Consider the following 26,157-nt stretch of genomic DNA (forward strand, 5'->3'; position numbering starts at 1 on the left):
AATAAATCTAATAAATAAATAAATAAAATACATTAAAAAAACTTTGGAGTCACTGTGGCCATTGGGTCTCTTTCCATTTTTAAGAACAAAGGAATCTTATACTGCTGAGGCCATTTGGTGCCATCTAGCTGAGTACTGATGACATGGACTAGCATTGGCTCTCCAGAGTTCCAGGCAATAGTCTTTTCCAGATATTGAATTTTGGACCTTTGCATGCAAAGCATATGCCCTGCCACTGAGCTACAGCCCTTCCCGTTTCTTTTAAAATTGTTCTTTTCAATTCACTAATGAATGCATAGCATAATAGGGCAGATCCACACCATGCACTTAAAGCACATTCAACACGAATTTGAAGCACATGAATCCCACCACAGACTCATGGGAACTGTAGTTTCTTAAGGGTGATGTGATGGGAACGATAACTGTGAGGGGGGGAACTACAGTTCCCAGGATTCTTTAGGGAAAGTCATGTGCTTTAAATGAGAGTTGGATGTGCTTTCAATGTATTGTGTGTATTTTCATAAACTTTGCCTGCATATAAATCGTTTTAATTAATTCTTTAAAATGGAAATGAGCTATAAAGTTTACTGGGTGACCATGGGCTACTCGCTATCTCTCAGCCTAATCTTCCACTCAGGATGAAAATAGAGGGGAATCATGACTACCCCAAGGAAGAAGAGCAGACTTAAAATGCAGAGGAAATAATGTACAGCAGTAACGCAGCCGAAGCTCTGCTCACGGCCGGAGTTCGATTCCAACGGAAGGAGGAAGTCGAATCTCCGGTAAAAGGGGTCAAGGTCCACTCAGCCTTCCATCCATCCATGGTTGGTAAAATCAGTACCCGGCATATGCTGGGGGGTAAAGAAAGGCGGGGGGAGGAACTGGCAATCCCACCCCATATATATGGTCTGCCTAGTAAACATCGCAAGATGTCACCCTAGAAGTCGGAAACGACTCGCACTACAAGTACGGGGACACCTTTACCTTTATAGTGTGAAATCAGATACTTATCGGGACACAGTATGAAGAAATATTTATATAAGCATGACTGTCAAAGATAGATTATAGGGAGACCAGGGTTCAAACACAGCTGTGAAGCTCACTGGGTGACCTTGGGCCAGTCACTGCCTCTTAGCCTCAGGGGAAGGCAATGGTAAACCACTTCTGAATACCACTTACCATGAAAACCCTATTCATAGAGTCACCATGAGTCGGAATCAACTTGAAGGCAGTCCAATTCCATTTCATGGATGCTTACTCAGAAGCAAGTTCCAATGTATTCAATGGGGCTTACTCAAACAGAGAAGCGTGCACAAAACTACCTCAAGTGATAAGAAACTTCACTCACCCAACCCAAAATTCAGAATCATGCCACTTTAAGCTGTTTTGCTACTGTTTTATACTTGTTTTTATAGTTACTGGATTTTAAAGGGATTTATTTCTTGTTGTGAGCTACGGTAACCCTACCTCACAGGGATGTTGGAAAATTCCATATATACACACACTGGAGATGTAAAATACATACACCCCATATAATAGTTTATTGTCAAAACCAGTTGGTCATTGCAGAACATTTTTGCCAGTTGGTCATGGCAGAAGACCTCTTGGTGTGCCACAGGGTTCTATCCTCTCTCCCATGCTATTTAACATCTATGTAAAGCCGCTGGGGGCCATCATCAGGAGATTTGGGTTGCAGAGCCACCAATATGTGGATGACACTTAGCTCTATCTCTCATTTAAGTCCTCACCAGAGTTGGCTGTGGATACCATTTCCAAGTGCCTGGAGTCTGTAAGTGAATGGATGGGAGGCAATAGGCTGAAACTGAACCCCGACAAGACCGAGGTACTGCTTGTGGGAGACAAGAGAAGGTTGGGAGATATTGACCTGGTGTTGAATGGGGTAAGATTGCCCCTGAAGGACCAGGTTCGCAGCCTCGGGGTCATTCTTGACTCCCAGCTGTCCATGGAGGCTCAGGTTTTGGCAGCGAGCCGGGCAGCTTGGTATCAATTACATCTAATACAGAGGCTGCGACCCTACCTTCCGGTCCATCTGCTCCCATGGGTGGTACATGCCCTGGTCTCCTCTCGCTTAGACTACTGTAATGCGCTCTACGTTGGGTTACCCTTGAAGACGGTCCGGAAACTACAGCTGGTTCAGAATGCGGCGGCACGTTTGATTAAGAACAGCCGCCGCCATGATCATATCACTCCAGTGCTAGAAGATCTGCACTGGTTACCAGTTGTTTACCGAGCCCAATTCAAGGTGTTGGTATTAACCTTTAAAGCCCTACACGGTTTCGGTCCAGTTTATCTAAAGGAGCGCCTCCAGCATCATCAAATATGCCGCCTGACGAGATCAGCCTCACAAGACCTTCTCTTGGTCCCGCCAGTTAAAACAGCTAGGTTGGTGCGGACCAGAGAGAGGGCATTTTCTATTGTGGCCCCCACCCTCTGGAATTCTCTGCCCTATAACATCCGCCATGCCTCCTCCCTGGCAGGTTTCCGCCGAGAATTGAAAACCTGGCTGTTTCGGCGGGCCTATGGGACTTTTGGGTAATCTCGTTTTATTCTGTAAAGATGTGGGTGGGTTTTGATTATGTAGAGTTGCTGTTCATTTGTATTTATATGTTATTTTATTCTTTTGTACGTCGCCTAGAGTGGCCGTTTCATACGGCCAGATAGGCGACTTAGAAATAAAATTTATTATTATTATTATTATTGGTTGCCAGGCCCAGCCTCCAAGAGGTCTTCTGTATCTTTAAAAGTTGTGCAGGGGGGAGAATTCCACCTTGTGGTTTTTCCCATTACTGTGTTGCAAGAAAACCTGCACTTGGCTGAATTTTCTCTTCTCTTAAAGATACAGAATAATTCTCAGGCCATGAGCCTGGCAAGCCTACAACAGATACAGGAACAGTGGGGAGTGGCCAGGGCATCACCTCAGCAACTGTCCTGCTCTCGCCTCACTTTCCTCCTCCTTGCCTTCCACTGCTCAGGCGTAGAGCAGAACGGCTTATGAAGAGCTACCCCAAGCTGGCCTGACTGTTCCTTCATGGCTCCCACCTTGATTTCTTGGCTGGCTGCCGGCCTTTCTCACTTGTCTCATGCCCTTGATTCACTTGCCTCATGCCCGGCACCTCTCCCTCCTGCCCTCATGGAATGATGCCATCATGCTGCATGACGGCTTACAAAAATATTATATGTAGCATAATTTCCATTATCAAAGAGCAAAAAGCATACAAACTCTCTAGGGATGACAAAGCAGGTGTTCCCTCCTAATGCAGATAGCACTTTTTTTCTCATACAAACAAAAATTGCAAAGCACATTCTCTGCCCCCCCCAAAAAAAGAATCCTGGGATCCCTAGTTTACCCCTCGTAGAGCTACAGTTCCTATCACCCTTGACAAACTACAGTTCCCAGGATTCTTGGGGGGTGCTTTGAATGTTTTTTAAAGGTATAGTGTGTCCCTAGTCTCATTTTTGGGAACTCTATGGGGTGAGCATCAGAGACGAAATAAAATGGAGGGATGTTGGATCGCATTTGATTGAAAATGCTTGGGACACCATTGAGCTGATGGATCTAAATGGAAATTTCTAGTCTGCTGAAAGGCTTACAGGATTCTGTAATTGTCTGACAAAGGCATTGCTTAATCAAAGCGTGTTGTTCCATATGAGTTGGAGGTTGCAGCAGACAGAATATTTTAGTGTCTGCTGAAGAGAGATTGTTCTGGGTGTTCTGGGATTGCTCTAAATTGGTAAGATTAATCGGGGCATCAGGAGAGGGGGCGCTGTTTGAACTTTGGGGCTTTGATTGAATTTAAAGATAGGGGGATAGATGGTGAATCCACTGTAGAGATGTTGCAAGCAGGCAGATAAGAGATCACAGTAAGAAGTGTGTGTACTTCTATATAGCGGAAAGCCCTCTGTTTCCGGGGTGGTCCTGCCCAGGTCTGGTTTAAATATAAAGAACCATAAGAACAAAGAGCAGAGGGCCGTCAAGCCTCCATCAGCACCTAACAGCAGACCCAAGTCATTTAGGAACAGTCATCCCCACTATGGTGAGACTTTATAGATGAAGAACAGATGACTGTGTTTTCTCATACAAACAACTTAAAAATGGTGTGTGTAAAATGAATGGAGACAAAACAGGGATTGATTTAAAAATAACAGCAGAAAATAGAGACTGTTCCTTTTTACCAGAGACAGCCCCTGTTCCCCAATTCAGCACTGATATCTTGGTAACTGTACAGCCCAAATGAAGAGGAAGCCTTGCTGAGGGAGCAAAATATTCGTATTTCCATTTTTGTTAATCCTTGATAATTGCCAGACTAGGGATTCTCTCAGTTTCTCATGTTTCCAATGTTAAATTCAGTTCTCCACATTTCTGCAGCAATTCGCAATTAAAAAAAAAATCCATATGAAAATTATTCAGCATTTTAGTGTGGATTTGGATTTCTCCTAAAAAAACACATTTTTGTTTGCAGTTTTGACTAATGTACACATTTTTGCAAGCAGTTTCCCGTAATATTAGGCATTTTGTATGTTATTTTTGCTAATATATGCATTTTAATGCACACATTCCCATAATATATGCATTTTTGTAAACACCGCTTCATTGGAGAAATGCATTGCAGAATTTGGATAAGTGCAATGGATGGCTGTGTTTCAGTTGTCACATTGTCTCGGAAAGTGCAAATTTGATAAATTCAGCTTTAAATGCAAACTGATCGAATTTCTCCTCCATCCCTATTCCAGACATTGCTATTTTCAGGTGGAATTTAATCACATACTGGCAAGTGTGGGACAGTACTTGCTTTGACACACCTAACTTTCCCACAGACAAATCAGAATGAATGCTCATTAAATAATTAATGTCTATCCTCCTCACAAATAAATCAGGGTGAATGCTCTATAAACAGATCATCTGGAAGCACCCATGGTTGCAGCTGCCTCTCTAGTGCTATCTATGCACACAATGGAGTGGTGAAATTGACTGGACAGGTGGCAAGCAATTTGTGACCCAGCTAATTTGGTCTAGCTATAGGAAATGTTAGGGGGGAAATGTTCTTGAATGCCAGGCTACTGAACAGAAGGGAAGAAAGCCCTGCACTTTTTCCTTACTGGGGTGCTTTAAAAGGTGCTGCTAGTCTGTCACCAAGCCAAAATTAAGATGTTGTTGTTAATTTACAAAGCCCTCTAAAGCCCAGGCCCTGGATACTTAATGAAACATCTCTCATAACAAACCTACCCATATATGAGATTTTCTGAGACTCCCCAAGTTGTGCCACAGCCTGCTGAAATTCATTACTATGTGGCAATCTGGGAGAAAGCTGTCCGTCTCCATGGAGGTGCTCAAATGATGGCAGGTGCCAACTCTTTTCTGAGTTTTCAATTCCTGCTAAAGTCTCATCTGTTCTCTCAGGCATTTGTTGGATGCTAGTACCGAGCTTAAGATTGTAAATTATTGCCTCCTGGTTTTATTGTTGGAATTTCCTTTTTATATTATTATTGAATTTTATTTAAAAAACAAAAACAAACCAAGATGGTCATACACATCAAGGAGATGATAAACATAAACAATAACTGTTACTTATTCCTCTAACACATCTAGGAACAGAGTCAAGGATCCAAAGGATAATAAGCAGAACATCACAAAGTCTGCCAAACTCATACTTAGATGGAATGAAAAGTCCAAAACTGTTGCTTGTTCATGTGTAAATAAAATAAAATAAAATAGTTGGAATTTCTGATTGCCTCTCAGCCTCATGAAAACCCTGTTCATAGGGTTGCCATAAGTCGGAATCGACTTGAAGGCAGTACATTTTTAACTCATTGGGATTGCTTTTAGCAATGGAGAGTGCGTAATAAGTATATGTGGGTGAATTTACATTCTTTCGTTTATATTTCATTGATAATTCGGGGGGGGGAAGACCAACCCTTTTTAAAAACAACAACAAAACAACAACTTTAAATACAGTTCCACAGATACTCCAGTTTTGGAGACAGAAACAGTGCATGGCTCATCATGGGCACTGACTCCAATAACTGCAACAGAATACACACGGCCCTTGTAATAATTCATTTTGCTGCTGTTCTTGCTGCAATAAATCCAGTCTCCCCTTGTCATATTTCTAGGGAGCAGAGCCTACCATGCACCATCATGCTGGGAGCCCAGAAAAAAAACATTTGTCCATTTATGGGCTGGTTTGCCTTACCCTGCCTATGGTCATCGCTTTTTAATTTAATTTAATTTATTTACAGAATTTCCTAGCTACCCTTCACCATAAGAAGCCAGGGTGAGTTACAAGAACAAAATGATACGTTATTGAAATCAGTTAAACAAATTTACATGGAAAAAAATCTGAAGAATAATCAGAAAAATGGAGTGGGTCCTGAAAGATATATCACAAACGTCAAGGGCTGTAAGTAAACCATTTATTAATAGTTTTTTAACTGAATTTTCAAAAAAGAAAAAAAACAAATACAGTCGAACAATACATAATAAATAAAAAAAAACTGTTCTGTGCAAACATCTAAGGGGGTGGATAAACCATTTATAATAATATCAGTTTAATCCAAATGCCAGAAAGTCAATCAATCAATCATCAATCAAATTTTATTATGCAGTCAAATATAAAACAAGATAAAACACCATCATACACATTCTAGCATAAAACAGATTAAAATATATGCTACACATACAAAAGAGAAAAACAGTCCAAACTACACTTAAACTGACAGAATCTTGGCAGCAGAAAAAAATTATTCTAGCAATTGTTTTCATTGTTATTTGTTTGTATCATATCAGCCAGTAATTAAGCCAAATACAACTCAAACGTCCTCCCTTGGTATTTTAGTAAGACACAAGTAAATAACCTGTTTTGCTCATCTTTGAAAAAGTTACATAAAAAAAGAACGGGCATCCGCAAGATTCTACAGCTCCATCTTCACAGGGACTGGGTCGTCCATGATAAGGAATACCCCCAAAACAGTCACCCAGTACAGGGCAAGGAAGGCAATTAGCCAGGAAGCCAAGACGCTCAGTAATATATTCACTTCCTGTATTGTTACTGCTTTGAGACAGATCCAGATTATTCAATTAGCATTTGTTTGCCCTAGCACCTGGACACTGTGGACACTGGCATGGGAGGCCACTGCACTGGTGGCTGGGCCGTTAGGGTGAATGAGCCATTGTCCCACCAGCATCAGTGTGCCTTGAGCCAGCCCCCACCTGCTTGCCTTCTTAATTATAGCCGTCATGGAATGGCTTTGCCTGCCATTGGCTCTGGCTCTGTTACAAACAAAACGCCCCAGTCCCTTTTAGGGGTCCTGGTGGCTTGAGTTCGCTCCCAATACTCACCCAATAGAGTTCAGAAAACGACGAAACAAGATGGAGAAAGAGTTTATTTATTGCTAACACGTGCACGTGGAGAAAAAGCCAAGCTAGTTCTGACTTAAGCTGAGCACTGCCAGCCTTCTTATTAACTTTGATATGTTAATTATGTACACAGCATTATCATCATAATTACATCACTTTCATTTTCCTTACATCACTTTAATCCATGCCCATTTTCTTCTGGTAACTTCCCTTCTCTTCCTAACTCCATATTTGGAAGTTGTTATTCACACTTGTTTTTCTCATTTCAACCTTGGATGTTTCACCCAAATCTGATACCTTTGTCTACACACACAGCTGCATATTGCAACAAAATCTAATATCTCATTCTGCAAGCACAGCTTTAAACAAACAAGGCCAGTCAGCAAATTAGCATTTCTTTTAACACACACACAAGTAAATTAACTGTGTTGTAATTCCCAAAATGAGCAATTTTCATGTTTAACTTAAATGAACAGAATTCAGTGTCACAGCTCCACCTACATTTGGTCACCCTGCCCTCCACCCTACCAATCCCAAATGGGCACCAGCCACCATTGGTGGCCCGTTCACATTTCATATTAGGGCCAAGACCTGGACCAGCTTAGTCATGACTATATCCTGCTTATGGCCTAGTGTCTCTCCAGAGATTATTTTCTCTCCTTTCTGAGGAGAGCACAATTGAGCCATAAGCTTCTGTAGAGCTGTGCTGTACACTTCAAAGACAGAGTCCTTAATCAATCTAAATCATTTCCCCCAGATATTTTCACTTGAGTGTTAATGGCCAGATTATCCCATAGCTTTGACTGATCTAATGGGTATTTCGTCTAGAAATTCTATTCCCTTTGTCAGTGGCTGGCAGCCTTCCATGTACGTCAATCCATTATCTCCCGTTCTGGAAGCAAGTAGGTCAAGGGTAGTCTCTCAGCTTAACAAAAGATATGTCTTCCATGCCTCCTGTACTTTGCATAGATTTCAGGTTGTGTTCTTCATTTAAGTCAAAAGGAGCTATGCTGATATACAGCACCCGAGGATTCTGTGATTGTATCCTTTCTGACATGTTATTGAACCTTCCTTGGTGAAAATTATGTGGGAAAGCTCTTCTGGATTTATCTGGGAACTGCCTCTCTCTTCCTCTTCCACAATCGTGCAACTTTCTGCCTGAAAAAGATCTGTTGGAATTCCCCAAAATTCCTGAGTGCAATGCAGTCAGTCATGGGCGCTTCCCTGTCTGCTTCCTGTCCAGTGGCAATTCCCAGGCTGCACCTGCAGTTCTGAGCTTGAGAATACTTATTTATTTATTTTAAATGTTTCTATCCCGCCCTTCTACCCTCACTCAGGGCAACTTACAATAAAATCGCACCCATACATAATAAAATTGTACACAATAAAAAAACACAAAAACATTAGAGCAAATTAAATACACAACCAACCATAATAATCCAGTTCTTTCTCTCCCCCACCATAGTGTGAACCAGATCGTTTCTCTCCCCCAACCACCTGGTTCTTTTCCCCCACCCTCTACCCCTTACACTCAGTCAGTCTGAAACAGGAACATAGGAACATAGGAAGCTGCCTTATGCATCACACAATCAATCCATCTACTTCAGTACTGTCTACACTGACTGGCAGCAGCTCTCAAGGGTTTCAGGCAGGAGTCTCTCCCAGCCCTACCTGGAGATGCCTGGGATTGAACCTGGGACCTTCTACACGCAAAGCAGATGCTCTCCCACTGATCTGTGGCCCTTCCCCTTCTACGCATCACAGAGGAGTTGGAAGGGAGTATTTGTTTGGAGGTGCCAAGGTTAAGAGGTTGGGGGTGAAATGAAAGACTATACTGGACTCCTGTGAAGGTCAACGCAGCATGAGAAAACGTGGGGCTAGCTTTGAACTTCCTGGGCACCCTGTGTAGGGTGAAAAATACATTTCTTTATTTAAATTTCTTCTATACTCCTTTATGTCACACAGACCCAGAAAGATGTATTTACGCAACAAAATTTATATACTGCTTGAGTGTAATAGAAGCTGAGAGCAATGCAGAAGAAAATCACCCTGTGCTTTATAGATTACAGCAAAGCCTTTGACTGTGTAGATCATGAAAAACTATGGAATGCTTTAAAAGAAATGGGGGTGCCATCTGATTGTCCTGATGCTCAACCTATACTCCGCACAAGAGGCTACTGTAAGGACAGGATATGGAGAAACCGATTGGTTCCCCATTGGAAAGAGTGTGAGACAGGGGTGTACTTTGTCACCCTATTTATTTAATCTATACACAGAACATATACGGAAAGCGGGATTGAACCAAGATGAAGGAGGTGTGAAAACTGGAGGGAGAAATATCAATAATTTAAGATATGCAGACGATACCATAGTACTAGCAGAAACAAGTAATGATTTAGAACGAATGCTGATGAAAGTTAAAGAGGAAAGCATAAAAGCAGGACTACAGCTGAACGTCAGAAAGACTAAAGTAATGACAACAGAAGATTTATGTAACTTTAAAGTTGACAATGAAGACATTGAACTTGTCAAGGATTATCAATACCTTGGCACAGTCATTAACCAAATTGGAGACAATAGTCGAGAAATCAGAAGAAGGCTAGGACTAGGGAGGGCAGCTGTGAGAGAACTAGAAAAGGTCCTCAAATGCAAAGATGTGTCACTGAACACTGAAGTCAAGATCATTCAGACCATGGTATTCCCAATCTCTATGTATGAATGTGAAAGTTGGACAGTGAAAAAAGTGGATAAGAGAAAAAACAGCTCATTTGAAATGTGGTGTTGGAGGAGAGCTTTGCGGCTAGCATGGACAGCAAAAAAAATAAATAATTGGGTGTTAGAAAAAATTAAACCAGAACTATCATTAGAAGCTAAAATGATGAAACTGAGGTTATTATACTTTGGACACATTATGAGAAGACCTGATTCACTAGAAAAGACCATAATGCTGGGAAAAACAGAAGGGAGTAGAAAAAGAGGAAGGCCAAACAAGAGATGGATTGATTCTACAAAGGAAACCACAGACCTAAACTTACAAGCACTGAACAGGGTGGTTTACAACAGATGCTATTGGAAGTTGCTGACTCATAGGGTTGCCATAAGTCGTAATCAACTTGAAGGCACATAACAACAACAAAGAGGTATTTGCTTGGCCACAACTGGAGCTAAATATACCCTTGATCTAGCATATGCAACAAGAACATAAGTAGAGCCTGTTGGATGGGGCTCATAGCCCATCTAGTCCAGCGCCCTGTTCTCACAATGGCCAACCAGATGCTTGTGGGAGCTGTGGGAAGTTCACAAGCAGGAGCTGAATGCAAGACCACTCCCCCCTCCCACTTTCCCAAATCTCTTTTTGGAAAGACATCTTTTCTGAAAACTTTGCGTAAACAACTTTTTCAAAAAAACAAGGACTTAAAGTTACTGCAGCAGGCCCAAACAAATATTTGCCCCTTATATCCTCTAGCCTTGTTGCTAAGCCCCACTCTGCAGAAACAATCTGTCCGTGCACATTTCAACATCCCTTCCCACCCAGCCAGCCCCCAACCACCGCCCTACTGCAAAAGGAGGTGAAAAATATCTGCTGATGTTGATAAAGAATTTGAGAAGGGCTCCTATAGCTTGTACCATTCCTTTCTCCCAGTTTATCGTCTGAGAACTTCATTTCCACAACAAAAGGGCTACATTCTTCCCTTCAAGGATGTGGCTGTTCACGCTGACCTTGGTGTTTTGCATTACAATTGCGTTTGTGTACTTGCCAGCCTTTTTATTGGCTCTGGGCTATCTGGTGCCCCATGGAAAGGACAAATGTGTGACAAGCTATTATAATTTCTTTTGTAGCCCTGCAATTTGCAGATTGCAGGGCTTGGGAGAAGAAGAAGAAGAAGAAGAAAGTTTGACCTACCCTAAATCATGGCAAATAGGGAGGAATCCTGCTCTGTTTACTGTTTCTGCATAACCGGGTCTGCACTCCCTCAATTTCTCTCTTGAGAAGAGGAAGATCAAATCACATGACCAAACAGCAGTCTATGGCCGTCTCTGAATGGCTATTGCCCAGAAGATGGGGCAGACTGGTAATCTGTTGCTCCAAGGGCAGGACTAGAACCAATGAGTGGAAACTGCAGGGAAGAAGAGTTGTGGCTAAACAGTAGCAGAAACTTCCTAATGGCATTATTTGTTTGGCAATGGGACATGGAGTGGTGGACCGTCATTCAGTGGAGGTATTTAACTTTTTATGTATGTATTTGTTTGTTTACAGATTTGTATTCCACTTTTCAGCCAAAAAGGCTCCAAGAGGGGCTTACATGCGATCCATTAAAAAAGACAGTCCATGCCTGCAGGCTTACAATTTAAAAGACACAACACAAAAGGAAAATGGGGCAATAAGGAAGAGGAATATGTTTTAGAATGTAAGCAGTGCCCACAAAATGGTTGTATGATGTAGCAACAATAATACTAGACTATCTCCCTTGAGAGACAATGGTCAAAGACCCATCCTCATTATATATAGGTCACCTCTTCCTGTGGGCAAGAATAATGACCAATTAATGTGATACAAGGAAGAGGGTGAATAAATTGAAAACAGTCACTCTTGTGAAGCCACACACACTATAGCCAACCCCTTACAACTCTTCCAAACTGCAGTAGTTAGAGATGAACCTTTTATCTATGACCTTTTATCTATGACCTTTTCACATGAAATCCTAACTAATTCCAAACAGGGAAGTATAAATAGTCTACCTCTCCTTCTCGCCCAGAATCCTTCTCATAGGAACCCCTCTAAATAAAGCTGTCCTTTGCAAATATTCATTCAGGAGATGCCAAGGGAGATTTCATTTAGAGCGCAATCCTATGTACTGTAAATTTAGTTGAAACTGTTCAGAGGGGTTAGCATAGCACTGTAGCCTTAGCTCAATAAAAACCGATTTAGCAGCTAGATGGCCATCTGTCATGAATGTCACAGTCGCATCCTTCATTGTAGGACTTGCATTGAGCAGTGGGTTGGATTGGATGACCTCCGAAGTCCCTTCCAGTTCTATGATTCTACTTTAAATTGGCATGAAATGGAATGTGGGTTGCATGGACCTGGAAGAGGTATGGCATAAAGTGCTACTGGCAGTATTTATTATTTAGTTATTTAACAAAATTTATATTTATAGGAAAGGTTGCAGCATTTGGGGCTTCTTAGTTTAGAGAAAAGGCGGGTCAGAGGAGAAATGATAGAAGTCTATAAAATGATGCATGGCATTGAGAAAGTGGATAGAGAAAAGTTCTTCTCCCTCTCTCATAATACTAGAACTCGTGGACATTCAAAGAAGCTGAATGTTGGAAGATTCAGGACAGACAAAAGGAAGTACTTCTTTACTCAGCGCATAGTTAAACTATGGAATTTGCTCCCACAAGATGCAGTAATGGCCACCAGCTTGGATGGCTTTAAAAGAAGATTAGACAAATTCATGGAGGACAGGGCTATCAATGGCTACTAGCCGTGATGGCTGTGCTCTGCCACCCTAGTCAGAGGCAGCATGCTTCTGAAAACCGGTTGCCGGAAGCCTCAGGAGGGGAGAGTGTTCTTGCACTCGGGTCCTGCTTGCGGGCTTCCCCCAGGCACCTGGTTGGCCACTGTGAGAACAGGATGCTGGACTAGATGGGCCACTGGCCTGATCCAGCAGGCTCTTCTTATGTTCTTATATATCATTTGATTGTAAAAAAAACCCCCAAAACTCTAAGCAATTTACAAAAAAACACTAGGTAGAACTATATACACAACAGCAAAGTGTTTTGATCTGAGAATTAAGCTGGCTTCAGGGACCTGGTGCAGCTGGTGGCACACAGAGGTGATGTGAGAGCACTGAGTTAGTACTGGTACATGTATGGAAAAGCCAAGATTCAGTCTTAATATTACTGGTATAACAGCTCTCCACCAATGTACAACGTACATCCTTCTAAATGTATGTGATTTCTGGGTAGTGAAATATATGTGTTGATATCAATCTTTTGAAAGCTTTTTGGCAGCATAGTAGGAGATCCCTGAAAAATGGCTCAATTTTTGCTCTATACTATTCTGTGAACCCCATTGTCACTGAATGTGAAGCACAGGGTACCCAGTTTCTTCTGTCAAAGGTAAAATGCTATGGAAAAACCATTGCAGTTAGGAGCTGATAGGACCTTCCTCTGAAACCCGTTGTCAGTGCTAAGGAGCCAAAGCATGATAAAAAAGAGAATACTCTTGTGAATGTGGCAGAGTCAGTTACCAATGAGATAAACAGAGCCAGCTCTCACTCATGTGGAATTCAGCATCTGGAAGAGATGGCATACAAACACAAACAGGTTTCAATACTGGCATTGCTTCTTTTAGACATGATACATTCAAGGTCAGTTTGTTTGTTAATGGTGCACAGAGGGACACTTCAGCCTCATACACATATTTAAAGTGGTAGCACCCATTTAAATGGAATTCCTTCCTGCCAGATTCTGGCCAGAGCTTCTAGAAAATTAGCTTTTCCACTTAGAACCTTCAGGGACCAGGATGTTGAATGCTGAGAATCACTTTTAAACAGTGACACCTCCTTTGTTCTTTTCTTCTTATTCTTCTCCTTTCGTTTAAACAACATTGGAATGTAGGAAGCTGCCTTATACTGAATTAAAACCATTGGTCCATCCACTTCAGTCTTGTCTACCCTGACTGGCAGCAGCTCCGTAGGGTTTCAGGTAGGGAGAGAGTCTCTGTCAGCCCTACCAGGACTAAACCTGGGACCTTCTGCGTGCAAAGCAGATGCTCTGCCACTGAGCTACGGCCCTTCCCTGCAGAGAATGCAGAAATTGCATTCTATTGGATTTGGATTTTGAGTTGGATGGCGGTTATGACTCAGATGTGAACTGTCCAGAGAGCCCTGCAGAGTCAGCAGAAAAGCAGGATAGCAATTACTACTACTACTACTAAGTTTCATTATTTAATAATAAATAATGGAATAAGCAATCATTATGTTGTATCATGTAATGATGATGATGATAATTTGCATCTTTTCTACTTAAAAGCTGAATTTCCTAGGTTGTGCATTTCTTTTAAGCAGAGCACAGCCCAGGAAAGGGGGGGGATTCCCACAGTGAGAAATGTCGCTGCCCTCCTTCTCCTCTCCTATCTGCCACTTTCATTGGGATGATATGGGGGGGGAAGGGTGAGGGGGGGGAGATCTTCTGCAGAAGGAAACCCCACTGGCCCAAGGCTAGAAAACAAAAGGCCTGGGGAGGAGACGGCCTGGCGAGGAGACGGAGGCTTGTGGGTCAGGCTAGCTTTGCTGCTGCATCTCCCTGGTCTCTCCATCTTTGCCCGATGGGGAGGCCTGCCAGATGGATGCCAGGACGAGAGCGGAGCACACCGACTGCGAGGACACTTTCTCCAGCTGGCTCCTGGACGACATCAAGCAGAAGGTGCTCCACGCTTTTCGGGGACGGGGACCGGGGGCAGTCTCCACCCCCCAGCTGCCCACAACTGCGGCGAGGAAGGGCAGAGGCAGGAGAGGCCTGGCCGCCCCGGAGGGAATGCGCCGGGCGCACATAGAGGGAGCCATTGTCTGGCTCCGTGTCGAATTGGTGAGTGGTCGGGGCAATGGAGGGGGCTGCAATCCCACAGCCGTCCCGTTCATCCATCCATTCATTTAAAACAGAGACGGGGGAAGGTGGTGCCCTCCAAATGTTGGTGGACTCCAGCTCCCATCAGCCCCAACCAGCCTGATGATAGTAGTTGGAGTCCAAAATCATCGGGGGGAGGGGGAGACAGGTTTCCCAATCTTGATTTTTATCCTGCTCTTCCAGAGCTGCCTTGCACACGACCAATAAAACAGAGCAGACTTTGCCTGCAAGTTTAGGAGGAAAACAAGGAATGTACACTCACTTCTTAAAGTTACACGGGAGCTCTTATAATGCAGCCTTGGCCAACTTGGTGCTCTCCAGGTGTTTTGGACTACAGCTCCCACCAAACCCAGGCAGCACAGCAATGGAAGTTGTAGTCCAAAACGTCTGGAGAGCACCAGGTTGGGCAACTCTGTGATGAGGATTAGCGGGAATGGAACGAGTTCCGGGAGTGGAGGAGCCAAGTCTCCAAACAGGAACAGAGCCGTGACTCACCAATAGAAGGGCCTGACCAGAATCCGACAGCGTGTAGGTATAATATTTAGCGCCGATTGGCTGGGGCTTTGTAACAGGCTGCAGGTTAGCGGCTGAGTGTGAGGTCTCGTTTGGAATGGCCCCAGTTGAGATCTCAACGTAGCCATTAAGACGCCTGGTGGCTTAAAGAAATGGACTGCCTTCTAATTGATTCTGACTTAGGGCCACCCTATGAATAGGGTTTTCATGGTTAGTGGTATTCAGAGGGGGTTTACCATTGCCTTCGTCTCTGGCCCAAGGTCACCCAGTGAGCTTCATGGCTGTGTGGGGATTTGAACCCTGGTCTCCCAGGTTGTAGTCCAACACCTTACCTACACCACACTGGCTGTCCGGCTTAAAGAAAGATGCTTCTTTTCTCTGCATCGCCACCCTTTTACATCATCCTCTCAAAGTTCCCAAGTCTACCTCCCGTTGACAAAATAGAAGTAATTATTCTGGACTTGCCTTGGAGGGCCGTTCTAGTGATTACTAATCTATGCATGTATTTAGTGTATTTTGAGTACTTGACATGTGGGGTATAAAAGCCAGAGATGTATTCAGATGTGGAAATTGTTGCGTTAAGTTTTCCTGGTTGTAATGCTAGTACTTCTGTCCTGCTTTCAAATGTTTCTTTTACACTGCATTATGGAAATGTGGCTTTTGATCAGTATACCACTATGTCATGCTAAATTTCATTCACACCAGTGGGCGTGGTGTGTGTGACACAACAGTGGATGTCATCAGGCATGCGGCCGCCACCTCCCCCCATGCACACACCCTTTATGCACATGTGCACTTCTGTTCTCCCATGATTCACCTATGAAAACAGTGGGAAGGAACTGTATGCCAGCATTTTTGTCAAGTGAACAGGGGTGGCATGATCCATGAAAACCACCAGAAAATTGCAGCGCAAAACTCCTGTGATTTTCTGGATTAATGGGGTTGCAAACAGGTTTTTTCTGGAAGCAATTAACATGGAAATTAGTGCTAAACTCCTGCTAAATTCCACTACATCTCCAGAAGTGACTTTCACATAATGTGAAATATCATATAAAACACAAAAATAATCAGGTAAGGAACCATCAGGAAAATGAAATAAAGTGCTGTCTGAATGCAGCCTTAGTCAGAGTAGCATGATCTTGAAATCTGCTGCATAAGAGCCTAGTAACAGTAGTACTGGTATGATATATTAATGCAATTTCCAAAAGCATGGCTGATACTGCTTGCTGGAAGGAATTAGGATATGTTTATTTGTTTATATTTATTATTACATTTATGTCCCATCTTTCCTCTAAGGAGCTCAAGGTGATATATGTGATTCTCCCCCTTTCCATTTTATCCCCACAACAACCCAGTGAGGTAGGCTAGGCTGAGAAGCAGTGACAAGCCCAAGGACATCCAGTGAGCTTTATGGCTGAGTGGGGATTTGAACCCTGTTCTCCCAGGTCTGCCAACCTATGACATTGCACAGGATCTGCTGGAGCTTCCTGAGCTTTCAGGAAGCAGAAAACTACCACCGGCAGTGTTCCTGCTGGCAGTTGCCGGTGCAGAGCCCCAAAACGGGGCTTTCTGGGAGCAGGGCAAAGCTGGCAATGTATCTGCTGGATTCAAAGCTGCTCCGTTCCCTGAGAGGAGTCCAGTACAGATCCCTTCAGCTAAGCCAGTTTAGAATTGGCATAACTAATTTCCCCTCCCCTCTTTGCTTTGAATGGGAGTGAGGAAGTTAACAATGAAAAAGATCAGCTGGGCTGTTGATCTTCTACTGTTGCAGTAAAGACAATGAAGGGCAGTTTATTTATTTTATTTATTTATTTTATTTATATCTCACCCTTTCTCCCAGTTGGAGCCCAGGGTGGCATTGTCGCTTGTCACCTGGTGGCTCACCTGCTAGTTTACTAGGCTTGCCATTTATTTCTGATGCACCCCCCCAAAAAAGGTGGGGTTTTGCCACTTTTATTTAAATACGCCACCTTCCACATTTGTGCCTTCTCCTTCTCCATGTTATGCTGTTTTAAATACAAGAGGTCATGCTATAAACCGGGTTCCATAGCTGCTTCGTACAATGTTGACTGCCAACAAAATGTTGCAGCACAGAGTGCTTCTGTTCAGGGTTCCAGCCATCCTAATCCCCATAACACCAATCAGCATTCCATGGCCACTGAACATGCTCAGTCCTCACTGGGCTCTTATGTGACTTTAGGGGTGTGGTCATGTGGATATACTGGTGCCTAATTCCAGCTAAATTCTTAGATTTCTCCATTGATGTCTATGGGCAGCTCTCACTTCTGCCCATGGGGAAGTTGACAAATAACTTGTCAGTGTGAACCAAAAAATGATCTATCCAGACAATGAGATGGTTCTGTCCTCCTTTTTATATCCATGTGTCTCTTTCCAGCCACTCCATTCTATTCCCCACCACCATCCTGATTTCAGAGAAGTTGTCTCTGGTGCCCATTGGAGCTGAAAGGGCAGAAGGCAGGGAGCCCAACAGTAGGTGGAGTCTCAGCCAATTAGAGGCACAGCCAACTATTTCTAATTTTGTCCCCATCCTCCTCTCTGCTCAGTACTACAAGGCCAACACAGAGACTAAGGAGGAGGAAGATGAGATGACAGCTCGGGCCGTCCCCTGGGCTGGTTATGAGTAAAAAGACAGTCAGGAGGCAGCTGGCTGAGGTTGATGGGGCACTGCCCCATTATCCCAAACAGGCCAGCATCCACAGTTTAAGGGATTTTCCTCTCAACAGACAGACAGCTTTCCATGGCCACTGAGCATGCTCAGTTGTCATTGTGCTGTTTTGGTTCCTCTCCACTTTTCGGTTCTTTTTCTAATGATTTTTCATATTTTTGCAAAACTTGGGGTAACCCTGAGTTCGCTCGTACCATTTTGTCGTGTATGGGTGGTGCAATTTTTGCACAAGCACTTCAAGACTCAAACTCAGCATTAGTATAGAAGAAGATGGTAATGTCAGGGAACCTTCCTTACAAAATGCCCCATCTGTCCCTTATCTCTATAGTGGAGCATCAAATACATTACCCGTTCCACAAGAACAGACTGTGTTCATTTTACTCAGCCTTGTAAAATACTGTTTAACACTCAGGAAGGGAAGCAGCAGGAAGAATCTGAAAAGGGAATTCATGAGAGAAGGTGTCACTTTGCTCCAAAGTGCTTTATTTACCTTGAATATGGTAGGAGGCATTTAGAGTCATGTGGGTTGACATACAAATAAGATCCACATGGGAAACCACTCCATGTCTTTGTGTAAATGCATCTTTAATTGCATATTTTTCACTTGTTTCATGATGCATTCCAAAAATCGTTTACTGCTCCCTTCCTTTATTCTCCTGTATTTCATAGCCTATTATTGTTCTCCAGCTGAAGGACTTTTTCATCCCTCCCCCCTTTTTTTGCTGCTTTGTGGCCAAAGGAGAAAAATGGAATGAAAAGTACAGATGGCAATTACTTCACCTCCTCCTCCCCAACTCCAGATTTATCTGTTCAGCCTAATAATGAGATTCATGTAGGTGGTTAGCTGGCTGAGAGTTCTTAATTAATAAAAAGATAATGGCAGCCTTCAGTCTAACTAGAAACCAACACCACCCTCTGGTTAAGATATGTTTCTCCCTAATCTATGGGGACTCTCTAGCCCTATATAGACCCTATAAAGTCTATATAATAGACGTTCAAAAGTGTGTGCAGTGAACACATTTCTTTATTTAGAATATTTGTATCCTGCTGTCCAGCCAAAAAGGCTCCCAGAGAGGCTTACATGCAATCAGCTCAAAAAGAAAGTCCCTGCCTGCAGGCTTACCAATTTAAAATATACAGCAGACAAGGGAAAAGGGACAGGGAGGGAAGAGGAAAAAAGTAAACTCAAGCACCAGTTTTTAAATAGTAGTTCTTATAATGACCAGCTGGCATAGAAACAGTTCAGGGTTAGGAGATGCCTGATGGGTCTGGTCTTCTGGCAACATGGATGGATGAGCCCTCCTTCTTATCTTTCCTACTGAGACAGCATGATGGACTGGATGCTGCCAGGTGACAGCTGAGAGGACTCATCTTTCACACATGTGGAAGAGAGCTGGACTGTAGTGGCAGGCCTGCCCCAGAATGCCCATTGACTTTTATGTCTTTTTTGAACCTATACATGTATATAACTACACCTGTACAACTTTCTCCGTGTGATCAGGAGCTCGAGAAAAGTAGGGTTCCCAATCGGGCAGAGCACGCCATTGTGCTTAGGCAGGAACCATGCAGATGATGATCTGAACATCTGCATAGGGTAGTCTTTGCCAACTTGGAGCCCTCCAGATGTTTTATTTATTTATTTATTTATTACATTTGTATACCGCCCCATAGCTGAAGCTCTCTGGGCAGTTTACAACAATTAAAACATTAAAAATATACAATTTTTAAAACACATATTTTAAAAACAATTTAAAAACACATGCTAAAATGCCTAGGAGAAGAGTAAAGTCTTAAACTGGTGCCAAAAAGATAATAGTGTTGTCACCAGGCACACCTCACCAGGGAGATCATTCCATAATTTGGGGGCCACCACTGAGAAGGCCCTCTCCCTTGTTGCCAACCTCCGAGCTTCCCTTGGAGTAGGCACCTGGAGGAGGGCCTTTGATGTTGAGCGTAATGTATGGGTGGGTTCGTGTCGGGAGAGGTGTTCCATCAGGTATTATGGTCCCAAGCCCCAGCCAGCTAGGGAGTTGTAGTCCAATAAACATCTGAACAGCATCAGGTTGGCAAAGACTGACATCGCTGTTGCTCGGACATGAGGAAATGAACTCTGCACATGCTCATGGGCACTTTTTTAATGTGTTCATACTATGTGCATTCCAGGATTAAGTTGTGACACTGAAAATATGCCAGGGCTAAGCTCTGGTACTAATGAAGCTCTTCTGGAACACAACCACAAGCTCTGTTTCCCTAGGTTAAAGAAAGGTCAGGCTGTTCTAGGTGGGAAAACAACAAACACAAAAGACTTGCCTGGAAGTCGCAGCCCCTTGCTGAGATTAAAAGCAGCCAAAAGCTTAAACAGCCCCGCCCCTCGCTCAGGAAGGAAGCCTGCCTTCCTGCCTTCAAAGGAAGGAAGCCTGAGATAATACTAAAGAGTTAAGCCCCAGCTGATAGTTGAGCCATCAGCCTCAAGTAACACATCATTGGCTGGCAGCAGTAGCTGGGAGGAACCAGCCACACATATAAAGTCAGAGCACCTAGCGAGGGAGCCTGCTCCACGAGCTAGAGGGAGCCCCAGCTGACGAAGCGTCAAGGCCCCAGCTGACGAAGCGTCAAGGCCCCAGCTGACGAAGCGTCAAGGCCGCAGCTGACGAAGCGTCAAGGCCCCAGCTGACGGAGCGTCAAGGCCCCAGCTGACAGAGCGTCAAGGCGAGTTAAGCAGCAGAGCGTCAAGGCGAGTTAAGCAGCAGAGCGTCAAGGCGAGTTAAGCAGCAGAGCGTCAAGGCGAGTTAAGCAGCAGAGCGTCAAGGCGAGTTAAGCAGCAGAGCGTCAAGGCGAGTTAAGCAGCAGAGCGTCAAGGCGAGTTAAGCGGCAGAGCGTCAAGGCGAGTTAAGCGGCAGAGCGTCAAGGCGAGTTAAGCAGCAGAGCGTCAAGGCGAGTTAAGCAGCAGAGCGAGTTCGGCAGCAGGGCCCCCCACTCTGCCCTTCTGTTCCCTGACCTCAACTAAACCACAGTCTCCAACCTATTGACGTAATAAACCTCAAACAAAACTATGCAGGTAAGAAGCCAGCAGGCGTGTAGGGGCTTTCCAGTGTTTTGCACAGCCTGCAGCATGTACGACTATCTGCCTGTTGGACAGCAGTCGTGGGTGTGCTCTTGGTGCAATGAGCTCCTGGCTCTCCGGTAACGACTTCATTTCCTTGAGGCCAAGGTGGCAGACCTGGAAAAGCTGAGAGAGGCAGAGAGGTGTGTGGAGGAGGCCTTCAGGGACGTTATAGCTGTGTCCCACTCCAGCGATGATAGCTCTCCTGCTATCATGGAGAACGATGGTCTCGGGGAAGGAGAGCATCCAGCTGAGGAAGAGGGAAACGATCCCTTAGAAGGGACCCATTCCTTGGGGGATGAGCAGCTATCCTCTCGTGCCAAGGATATATCTCCAGGGGGTGGAGGGATCCTTGTAGTGGGTGATTCGATCATTAGGAACATAGACAGTGGGGTGTGTGATGGGCGTGTAGACCGCAAGGTGTTTTGCCTGCCTGGTGCGAAGGTTGCGGATATCGCCCGTCGTTTAGATAGTTTGGTAGACAGTGCTGGGGAGGAGTCAGTGGTCGTGGTGCACGTTGGCACCAACGACATGGGGAAATGCAGCCGTGAGGTCCTGGAAGCAAAATTTGGGTTGCTAGGTAGGATGCTGAAAGCCAGGACCTCCAAGGTGGCTTTCTCTGAAATGCTACCGGTTCCACACGCAGGACCAGCCAGACAGGCCCAGCTTTGCAGTCTCAATGCGTGGATGAGACGATGGTGTCGGGTGGAAGGGTTTGGATTTGTTAGGCACTGGGGAACATTTTGGGACAAGCCGGGCCTGTACAAAAGGGACGGGCTCCACTTGAACCAGAATGGAACCAGACTGCTGGCACTTAAAATTAAAAAGGTAGCAGAGCAGCTTTTAAACTGACTGAGGGGGAAAACCCGACAGGAGCTGAGAAAGGTCCAGTTCGGAATAAACCTCCCCCCTGGGATAAAGACCAAAGAAATGATGAAATTTTAAAAGGGGTAGGCCTAGAAGTAGGCATTGTGAGAGCAGGGGCACAGGATATAAATTCAGAAGAGCAAAATTACCACAGGCCAAACCACAAGTGCCAAAGACACTTGAAGAGAGACACTGCTTACAAGTGCCTGTACGCTAATGCTAGGAGCCTCCGAACCAAGATGGGAGAACTGGAGTGCTTGGTCTTAGAGGAGAGCATTGATATAGTGAGCATAACGGAGACCTGGTGGAATGGAGAAAACCAGTGGGATACGGTTGTCCCTGGATATAAACTATATCGGAAGGACAGGGAAGGACGTATTGGTGGCGGAGTCACTCTATACGTGAAAGAAGGCATTGAATCCAGCAAGCTCGAAACCCCAAAAGAGGCAGACTCCTCCACAGAATCGTTGTGGGTGGTGATACCATGCCCCAGGAGGCACTTAATCCTGGGAACGATCTATCGTCCCCCTGATCAAAATGCTCAGGGAGACCTTGAGATGAGATATGAAATTGAGGAAGCATCCAAACTAGGAAATGTGGTAGTAATGGGTGACTTCAACTACCCGGACATAGACTGGCCGCATATGTGTTCCAGTCATGACAAAGAAGCAAAGTTTCTAGATATTCTAAATGACTATTCCCTAGACCAGTTGGTCATGGAACCGACCAGAGGGACGGCAACCCTGGACTTAATCCTCAGTGGGGACCGGGACCTGGTGCGAGATGTAAGTGTTGTTGAACCGATTGGGAGCAGTGACCACAGTGCTATTAAATTAAACATACATGTAAATGGCCAATTGCCAAGAAAATCCAGCACGGTCACATTTGACTTCAAAAGAGGAAACTTCACAAAAATGAGGGGATTGGTAAAAAGAAAGCTGAAAAACAAAGTCCAGAGGGTCACATCACTCGAAAATGCTTGGAAGTTGTTTAAAAACACTCTATTAGAAGCTCAACTGGAGTGCATACCGCAGATCAGAAAAGGTACCGCCAGGGCCAAGAAGATGCCAGCATGGTTAACGAGCAAAGTCAAGGAAGCTCTTAGAGGCAAAAAGTCTTCCTTCAGAAAATGGAAGTCTTGTCCGAATGAAGAAAATAAAAAAGAACACAAACTCTGGGAAAAGAAATGCAAGAAGACAATAAGGGATGCTAAAAAAGAATTTGAGGAGCACATTGCTAAGAACATAAAAACCAACAACAAAAAATTCTATCAATACATTCAAAGCAGGAGACCATCTAGGGAGGCGATTGGACCCTTGGATGATAAGGGAGTCAAAGGTGTACTAAAGAACGATAAGGAGATTGCAGAGAAGCTAAATGAATTCTTTGCATCTGTCTTCACAGTGGAAGATATAGGGCAGATCCCTGAACCTGAACTAACATTTGCAGGAAGGGATTCTGAGGAACTGAGACAAATAGTGGTAACGAGAGAGGAAGTTCTAGGCTTAATGGACAATATAAAAACTGACAAATCACCGGGCCCGGATGGCATCCACCCGAGAGTTCTCAAAGAACTCAAATGTGAAATTGCTGATCTGCTAACTAAAATATGTAACTTGTCCCTCGGGTCCTCCTCCGTGCCTGAGGACTGGAAAGTGGCAAATGTAACGCCAATCTTCAAAAAGGGATCCAGAGGGGATCCCGGAAATTACAGGCCAGTTAGCTTAACTTCTGTCCCTGGAAAACTGGTAGAAAGTATGATTAAAGCTAGATTAACTAAGCACATAGAAGAACAAGCCTTGCTGAAGCAGAGCCAGCATGGCTCTGCAAGGGAAAGTCCTGTCTCAGTAACCTATTAGAATTCTTTGAGAGTGTCAACAAGCATATAGATAGAGGTGATCCAGTGGACATAGTGTACTTAGACTTTCAAAAAGTGTTTGACAAGGTACCTCACCAAAGGCTTCTGAGGAAGCTTAGCAGTCATGGAATAAGAGGAGAGGTCGTCTTGTGGATAAGGAATTGGTTAAGAAGCAGAAAGCAGAGAGTAGGAATAAACGGACAGTTCTCCCAGTGGAGGGCTGTAGAAAGTGGAGTCCCTCAAGGATCAGTATTGGGACCTGTACTTTTCAACTTGTTCATTAATGACCTAGAATTAGGAGTGAGCAGTGAAGTGGCCAAGTTTGCTGACGACACTAAATTGTTCAGGGTTGTTAAAACAAAAAGGGATTGTGAAGAGCTCCAAAAAGATCTCTCCAAACTGAGTGAATGGGCGGAAAAATGGCAAATGCAATTTAATATAAACAAGTGTAAAATTATGCATATTGGAGCAAAAAATCTTAATTTCACATATACGCTCATGGATTCTGAACTGGCGGTGACCGACCAGGAGAGAGACCTCGGGGTTGTAGTGGACAGCACGATGAAAATGTCGACCCAGTGTGCGGCAGCTGTGAAAAAGGCAAATTCCATGCTAGCAATAATTAGGAAAGGTATTGAAAATAAAACAGCCGATATCATAATGCCGTTGTATAAATCCATGGTGCGGCCGCATTTGGAATACTGTGTACAGTTCTGGTCGCCTCATCTCAAAAAGGATATTATAGAGTTGGAAAAGGTTCAGAAGAGGGCAACCAGAATGATCAAGGGGATGGAGCGACTCCCTTACGAGGAAAGGTTGCAGCATTTGGGGCTTTTTAGTTTAGAGAAAAGGCGGGTCAGAGGAGACATGATAGAAGTGTATAAAATTATGCATGGCATTGAGAAAGTGGATAGAGAAAAGTTCTTCTCCCTCTCTCATAATACTAGAACTCGGGGACATTCAAAGAAGCTGAATGTTGGAAGATTCAGGACAGACAAAAGGAAGTACTTCTTTACTCAGCGCATAGTTAAACTATGGAATTTGCTCCCACAAGACGCAGTAATGGCCACCAGCTTGGATGGCTTTAAAAGAAGATTAGACAAATTCATGGAGGACAGGGCTATCAATGGCTACTAGCCGTGATGGCTGTGCTCTGCCACCCTAGTCAGAGGCAGCATGCTTCTGAAAACCAGTTGCTGGAAGCCTCAGGAGGGGAGAGTGTTCTTGCACTCGGGTCCTGCTTGCGGGCTTCCCCCAGGCACCTGGTTGGCCACTGTGAGAACAGGATGCTGGACTAGATGGGCCACTGGCCTGATCCAGCAGGCTCTTCTTATGTTCTTATGGATTGTGATCATCTGCTAAAAATAATAATATTTTATTGTTGTTTTCTTTGTAGCTGGAGATGAAGTCCCAGAACCTCAAACTTGCCAAAACTCTGCTGGATTTAAGTATGGAAATACAGAGGCTGAGAAACGAAACTGATGTGTCAGCAGCTGTGGAATGAAAGACTAAGCATTGTTGCAAGCTTAGAATAATAAAACTGCACTCGAGAAAATCTGAAGATGCAACATACAATCCGTGCAGTGATTTTGACAAAAAAATTGAAGATCATGTTGCACAACGAGGTCCAGCTTGCTAGCAGAACATGGGCTGAATATTAATGAGAACTCCTGTTAATTCCATTGGGGAAGAAATGTTATTTGTACATTAGAAATGAATGCCTCCTTTGGAGTCTCAGCCATAGGAGAGAGACGAATGGAACACCTCCAAAGCATGGGATGTCTGCTTCACTTTTCAAACTATAGAATCGTAGAATAGTAGAGTCCAACCCTCTGCTCAATGCAGGAATCCAATTCAAAGCATACCCAACAGGTGGCTTTTCAGCTGCTTCTTGAATGCCTCCAATGTTGGAGAGCCCACCAACTCCCTAGATAATTGGTCCCATTGTCGTACCTCTCTAACAGGTAGGACATTTTTCCTAATGTTCAGCCAAAATCTGGCTTCCTGAAACTTGAGCCCATTATTCCGTGTCCTGCACTCTGGGATAACTGAGAAGATATCCTGGCCCTCCTCTCTGTGGCAACTTTTCAAGTACTTGAAGAATTTTCCCTGGATGCCAGTCC

General features: G+C 44.0%; 1 protein-coding gene across 2 annotated transcripts in view; it reads right to left on the reverse strand.

Moving 5' to 3' along the window:
- The window catches only part of RAD21 (RAD21 cohesin complex component), a 45,668-nt gene extending 34,317 nt beyond the window's left edge, over window positions 1-11,351 (reverse strand). The window contains exon 1 of one of the 2 annotated variants that reach the window (XM_061605486.1): window positions 11,280-11,351. The gene's annotated coding sequence lies outside the window, so the exon portion shown is untranslated. Of the gene's footprint in view, window positions 1-7,357; window positions 7,376-11,279 lie in introns of those variants that run through there. The other variant, XM_061605500.1, reaches the window with a different exon arrangement.
- Between the last annotated feature and the right edge of the window lie 14,806 nt (window positions 11,352-26,157).

Source organism: Rhineura floridana, chromosome 1 (assembly GCF_030035675.1).
Source record: "Rhineura floridana isolate rRhiFlo1 chromosome 1, rRhiFlo1.hap2, whole genome shotgun sequence".
Lineage (NCBI taxonomy): Eukaryota > Metazoa > Chordata > Lepidosauria > Squamata > Rhineuridae > Rhineura > Rhineura floridana.